The sequence below is a fragment of the Diceros bicornis genome, chromosome 32, assembly GCF_020826845.1.
Source record: "Diceros bicornis minor isolate mBicDic1 chromosome 32, mDicBic1.mat.cur, whole genome shotgun sequence".
Classification (NCBI taxonomy): domain Eukaryota; kingdom Metazoa; phylum Chordata; class Mammalia; order Perissodactyla; family Rhinocerotidae; genus Diceros; species Diceros bicornis.
In genome coordinates, this window is record NC_080771.1 from 15,143,832 (window position 1) to 15,150,116 (window position 6,285).

Consider the following 6,285-nt stretch of genomic DNA (forward strand, 5'->3'; position numbering starts at 1 on the left):
CACACTTGTTTATTTGTTTTCTCTCTCCTGGTCCCCAAAAGAATAGCAGTGTTGAGAGGACAGTGATTTTGTTTCCCTACTGAACTTCTGCAGCAGGATTGTTCACGGTATATAGTAGTAGCCCAGTAAATATTTCTTGGACAAACATAATAGTGAATAACAGGAGCAACCAGCAGAAACTCTAAGATGTAACTGCCTCTTGAATTCTCAATGGCAGTGGTGGCCTCAAGTCACACTATCAAAGTGTGGTCTGTGGACAGGAAGCATTGAAATCATCTGAGAGAGTGTTAGAAATGCAGAACCTCAGGTCCCACCCTTGAACTATCAAATCAGAGTTGGCATTTTTACAAGATCTTCTGATGATATATAAATAATGTTCGAGAAAGAGTGGTCCGACAAATATAAAAATCAATGAATCCATCGATTGGCCCATCTAAAGGAGTTTACAGAGGACTTATTCTCCGTGGTTGAGGTGTTGAATGACTGGACACTCATTTCCATTGATCCAAGCACGCACATTTGCAGAGTCTCGTTTTCCCCACATACTACGTCAACTGATCTCTGAAGTCCTGAAATCTGAAACTTGGATCGCTATTGTTGACAAGCCTCACACACAAGGGTACAAAACAAAGGGGCAAAGAACACCTAATAGTCCCTCTACACATTTGCCAGTACAAAGAAAATTGACCAAACCAGAAAAAGGCACTCAACACATAAGAACTACATGAATCATTTGAACTCCTTTGGTGAGGGGGAAAAAATTAAAAATACCATTTTCTCGAAGCCTTTCAACAACAGCAAAAGCTTGCAGGAGAATTTTGAAATACCACTGTGTTTCATCAAGTCTTTTTGACTACTACAGAGGATCAAGTTTTATTTTTTTTTTATTATTGATTATTTCAGGTGTGTGTATAAGCATGTATTTTATTATTTTTTTTAAATTTTTTGTTTATTGCAATAACATTGGTTTATAACATTGTATAAATTTCAGGTGTACATCATTATACTTCTATTTATGCATAGATTACATCATGTTCACCACCCAAATACTAATTACAACCCATCACCACACACATGTGCTGAATTATCCCTTTCGCCCTCCTCCCTCCCCTCTTCCCCTCTAGTAACCACCAATCCAATCTCTGTCTCTATGTGTTTGTTTATTGTTGTTATTATCTACTACTTAATGAAGGAAATCATACGGTATTTCACCTTCTCCCTCTGACTTATTTCACTTTTCATAATACCCTCAATGTCCACCCATGTTGTCACAAATGGCTGGATTTCATCGTTTCTTATGGCTGAGTAGTATTCCATTGTGTATATATACCACAGCTTCTTTATCCATTCGTCCCTTGATGGGCACTTAGGTTGCTTCCAAGTCTCGGCTATTGTGAATAATGCTGCAATGAACACAGGGGTGCATGTATCTATATGCATTGGTGTTTTCAAGTTCTTTGGATAAACACTCAGCAGTGGAATAGCTGGATCATATGGTAGTTCTATCCTTGATTTTCTGAGGAATCTCCACACTGTTTTCCATAGTGGCTGCACCAGTTTGCACTCCCACCAGCAGTGTATGAGAGTTCCCTTCTCTCCACATCCTCTCCAAGACATGTTGTTTCCTGTCTTCTTAATTATAGCCATTCTGACGGGTGTGAGGTGATATCTCATTGTAGTTTTGATTTGCATTTCCCTGATAGCTAATGATTTTGAACATCTTTTCATGTGCCTGTTGGCCATCTGTATATCTTCTTTGGAGAAATGTCTGTTCAGGTCTTTTGCCCATTTTTTAATTGAGTTGTTAGTTTTTTTGTTGTTGAGATGCATGAGTTCTTTATATATTTTGAAGATTAACCCCTTATCAGATGTATGGTTTGCAAATATCTTCTCCCAATTGTTAGGTTGTCTTTTCGTTTTGTTGATGGTTTTCTTTGCTGTGCAAAAGCTTTTTAGTTTGATGTAGTCCCATTTGTTTATTTTTTCTACTGTTTAAGCATGTATTTTAAAAACACGAGAAGCAAAAGAGGAGCGAGTAATTAGGCAATATACTAAGAAAACAACTTTTGATTTTACGTAGCTCACAATGGGATTAAATATATGTTGTAAGAAAAGGTGATTACATTATTTTAAGTAAATTGATCATCGTGGCCTGAAGTCTGTGGCCTTTGGCTTTCCCTTTGGTGAGTGGAACAGACCAGCAAAATCCTGAAATTCAACAGATTTTTGCAAAGTGTTTTCTCTTCCAGACGTGCATTGGAAGCCTGATGAAGTTTGTTTGTCTTCCAAAACCAGCTATGTCAGTAGGAATGACTGACAGGCAGTTTTTTTGGAGGGGGTGGATTGTCATATGGTGTCAGGGACAGACAAAAATGCATAGAATAAAATAACATCCTAATTCTGTTAAATGCAATATTATGCCATGTAATGTTTAATCGGTTACAATTTAACAGAGATTCATGTCGAATCGCACTGTGGACAATCCAGAGATGTTGATGACCATATGTTGAATTCCTCAAGGTGCACTGAGAGGGGCTCATGTGCTTGTTAAGGACACGCCAGCCCACTGGTAACATGTGCACTGGACGGCTTCATGACTCAAGTGCTCTCAGGGGGCAATTATACTAGAAAAATCATAGTCTGAAAGAGGAATTTGCATCCTCTCTTGTACAATTGGAAAGATTATAGTTTTGTATTGAAATTCAATAAAGCCTCGAACTGCTTATTCTTGAGCTATGTATAGAGTTTTTTAGGCATCTCTTTAGAAATATTCAGAAAGATTGTCAACTTTGTTTCTTTAAGATTGTGTCTATCTTTGGGTTGGGTGGAAGTGATGAAAGGTAACTGTCCCTGTGTATGAAGAGATCATCACATGATGATGATGTTGTCATCAACATCATCACAAATTTCAAGTCATTATTTATTTAGCTTATGCTAACTGTTCTGATAACCATTTTATGTGCATGATCATATTTAATACTCACAACACCACTATGACATTTTTATCACTATTTTATACATCAGGAGACTAGTGCTTAGAGAAATTAAGCAGCTTCCTCAAAGTCACACAGCTAATAGATGGCCTAGCCTGGCTTTTGAACCTGACACTATAGCATAGGTTCTTGTCTATATTGCATATGAATAAGTGAAGAGAATACACATTTTGAGGAATTTTATGGACAATGTGATGAAAGTTGAACAAGTCTATATCATAATTTTGTATCAGGACTATGAGTCTTACAGAGACTTGAAAAATAAAATTGCATTTGTCTGTCATGTAAATGAAAGCCAAGACTTGTGTGACAGCACCATGGTCATGAGTTCACGAGCATCTCAGCTTTCTACTCCAACATCTCTATCGTATGCCTCTTGCCCTCACAATCCAAGATAGCTTCCAGCACTCCAGCCATGAGTTCCATACTCTAGGGGGCAGCGTGGAGAAAAAAGGAAAAGAACGACATATCATCTTCTTTTTGAATATCCTTCATGGTTGCATTTCGTTAAACTTACAGTGATATCTTTCTCGGTGGCACATGGCCTCGTCTAGCTTCAAGAAGCATTGGGAAATACATCCTATTATGTGAGCAGCGATATGCCCAGTTGAAAAGTATGATTCTGTAACTTCAGCTGAAGAGGACAGTGGATATTGGAAATCACTAGCAATATATAGCAAAAATTTAAAGAAAATAATTCCAAAAAATCATCCAAAATTATTTCCATTTAAAAAAATAACTTAGAAAATATTAATGTCTGTATATTATGGGTAATCTGGATGACCAGTTTATAAAAAAAAATATTTCCATAAGATTTCAGGATTCACATTTGTATTCTTGGTTATAAAATTGCCGGTAACAAATAGAACCGTTTTAATGGTTAGGCAGTAATGAAGAAAGAATTGTAGCAATTCTACTACATGAGCGACACACGTATGCCAAATGAAGGTCAAATTACATCATACCACACTATAGGAATAACGGTTTTATAATAATTTCAGTAGAGAAAAATGATCACAATTTTGATTCCCACAGCGTACATGGTACAATTGACATTTCAATTGCAAAAGAACCTGTGCATAGCAATCACATGCCAAGCAGGGACTTTATTTCAGCCGAACAATGTCACCTGTCAAGAAAAATCCATGCTTGTTATTGTGAATTTTATTAATGTGAAATTTTTTATGTATTTAATTATAAATTTGTGGTTTTATAGTTGTTTATTAGCTGTAAGCCTATGAAGTTTCTAACTAGTTTTACGTTTATTGCATGAATAATCTTATAGTGAAATTAATTTAAATCAGCATAGATTCTCTTGTTTTTTTTTTTTCCTTCCTTTTAAACAAGTTCATTTATACATTATTCAAATTTCTGAAACACAGACAAGTAGAAAGTGCTTGGTAAATGTAAACAATCACTTGTAGTGGTCAAGTCGAGTTTACTTCCTAGTCTCCTCAAAAGCAGACTCATTCGCTTCCTTCTATGCCGTGTGATCTCCAGCCTTAGATTAATTGGCACTTCTCTCTCTAATTTCCTCTTCTCAGCATCCATCACTTCCTTCGGTGTCTTCTGTGTCTTGTGTCATTGATCAGGAAAGGTTTAATATCAGTACTCTTGACTGCTCGTTTTGAACCTTTGTGAAATGCAGGGTCTGTGGAAGCCCATTTGGGCATTTTGTGAAAGAGTGACTGATGGACTGACCAACTGCCCCCATGAATGAAAGCACTGAGTGGGAGTGTAGATGTGGCAAGAAGAATGAAAGAAATTTTGAAAACATGAAGATCCAGAAAAATGTCCAGATGAGGTTTATGACCCTTGGTCCCTATATGAAAGGAGATAGGAACAGAGAGACAGAAAGCAGCAGGAGTATGAGGAGCGGTTCAAATTCACAAACATGGGAAGAGGCTTAGATGAAGATGAGACCAAGGTCCTTGATGAGGCAGCAGAAACTAACAGAAGAGCAATGAAGAGAAGAAGAACTGAAGGAATACAAAAGTAATCTCAACAATGTTGGAATTTTTCCAGATAACAATAAAGAAGTGGAGAAGAAACTAGCTGTGAAACCTATAAGAACCAAGAACACATTGTCCCAGGCAAAGCTGTCAGCAGGAGCTGTGAAGCATAAGAGCTCAGAGAGTGGCAACAGTCTGTAAAGACTGAAATCAGACCCTGACCAAGATGACAAGAATCAAGAGACTCTGTCCTGCGTGTCTCTTGGAAGCACCTCCCTGAGTGGTCCCTCCATCCACTGCCTCTCTGCTGTGCTACTGCACAAAATTTGGGTTCCCTTGCTTGATGCACATAAATGGCCAATTAATTATGGCATCAGCTTTGGGGGATAAATCAACTTTATTCTGTGAGATCGATCTGCAGGGAAACAGGGGGCATGTGCCCTCAGATCTGTCTCCCTGATTCAGGATTTGGGGCAAAATTTAAGAGGTTAGGGAGAGCAGGCTGGCACATGGAAGACCTGGCAGGATAGGTTTTGATTGGTAGGCTTCAAGCATTTATAATGAGGTTCTAAACATTTATGACAGGGTTCCAAACATTTATGATGAGGCTCTAAAGTTTTATGATAGGGTTATAAACATGTATGATGAGGTGGAGAAGGAATTTTAACACCAGATCTTCCTGAACGACAGACCTCTCTCTTCTGATAAGAGTCTGACTTTCAAGTCCTGGTCTTGTCCCAGTCCTTTGGGTCTATGGGGGGAAGGATTTTTGGTTCTGCAGTCATTTCAGGTCATGATTTCTTCTTCTGTGCATGCTCTGGCTATGGGACTTTGTACGTTTTCTGAAAGGCAATTCTTAATCACTCTGTTGATAAGAGATGGGGTCAGATGAAGTCGTCCCGGGGGGGCCTGAAGTTACAGCTCCAGTCTGTTTCAGCATCCTCCCAGGCCTGGGCCCCTACTCTGGGAGCAGTGACTCTGGGTCCAGCACAGACAGCGAATGTACTATTAACACCACCGGCACGATCGTCTCCTCCCCTAGCAACACCACCGGCAAGATCGTCCCCTCCATCTTCCAAACCAATACCTTCCTCGAGGCCCGCTAGCTTCAGGGAACTCCTCTCCAAGAGTAGACCAGATGGTTCATTCTCTCTACAGACATTACCTCCCTCAGAAAACTTCTTTGCCTGTTTCCTGCACACACTGAGACATTTTAACCCCATCTAAAGCTGTGCCAGGAAAAAAAAATTAGGCAGCAAGGACAGACTTGCTGCCCAGAGGCCAGGGGTGTCATCAGCTCCATCAGGGTGAGCCTCAGCTCCAGGGAGCTGCTTCACTGA

General features: G+C 39.2%; 1 pseudogene; it reads left to right on the forward strand.

The window, feature by feature from the left end:
* Positions 1-6,051, forward strand: part of LOC131395939 (PSME3-interacting protein-like) — an 82,131-nt pseudogene extending 76,080 nt beyond the window's left edge.
* Positions 6,052-6,285: the final 234 nt, after the last annotated feature.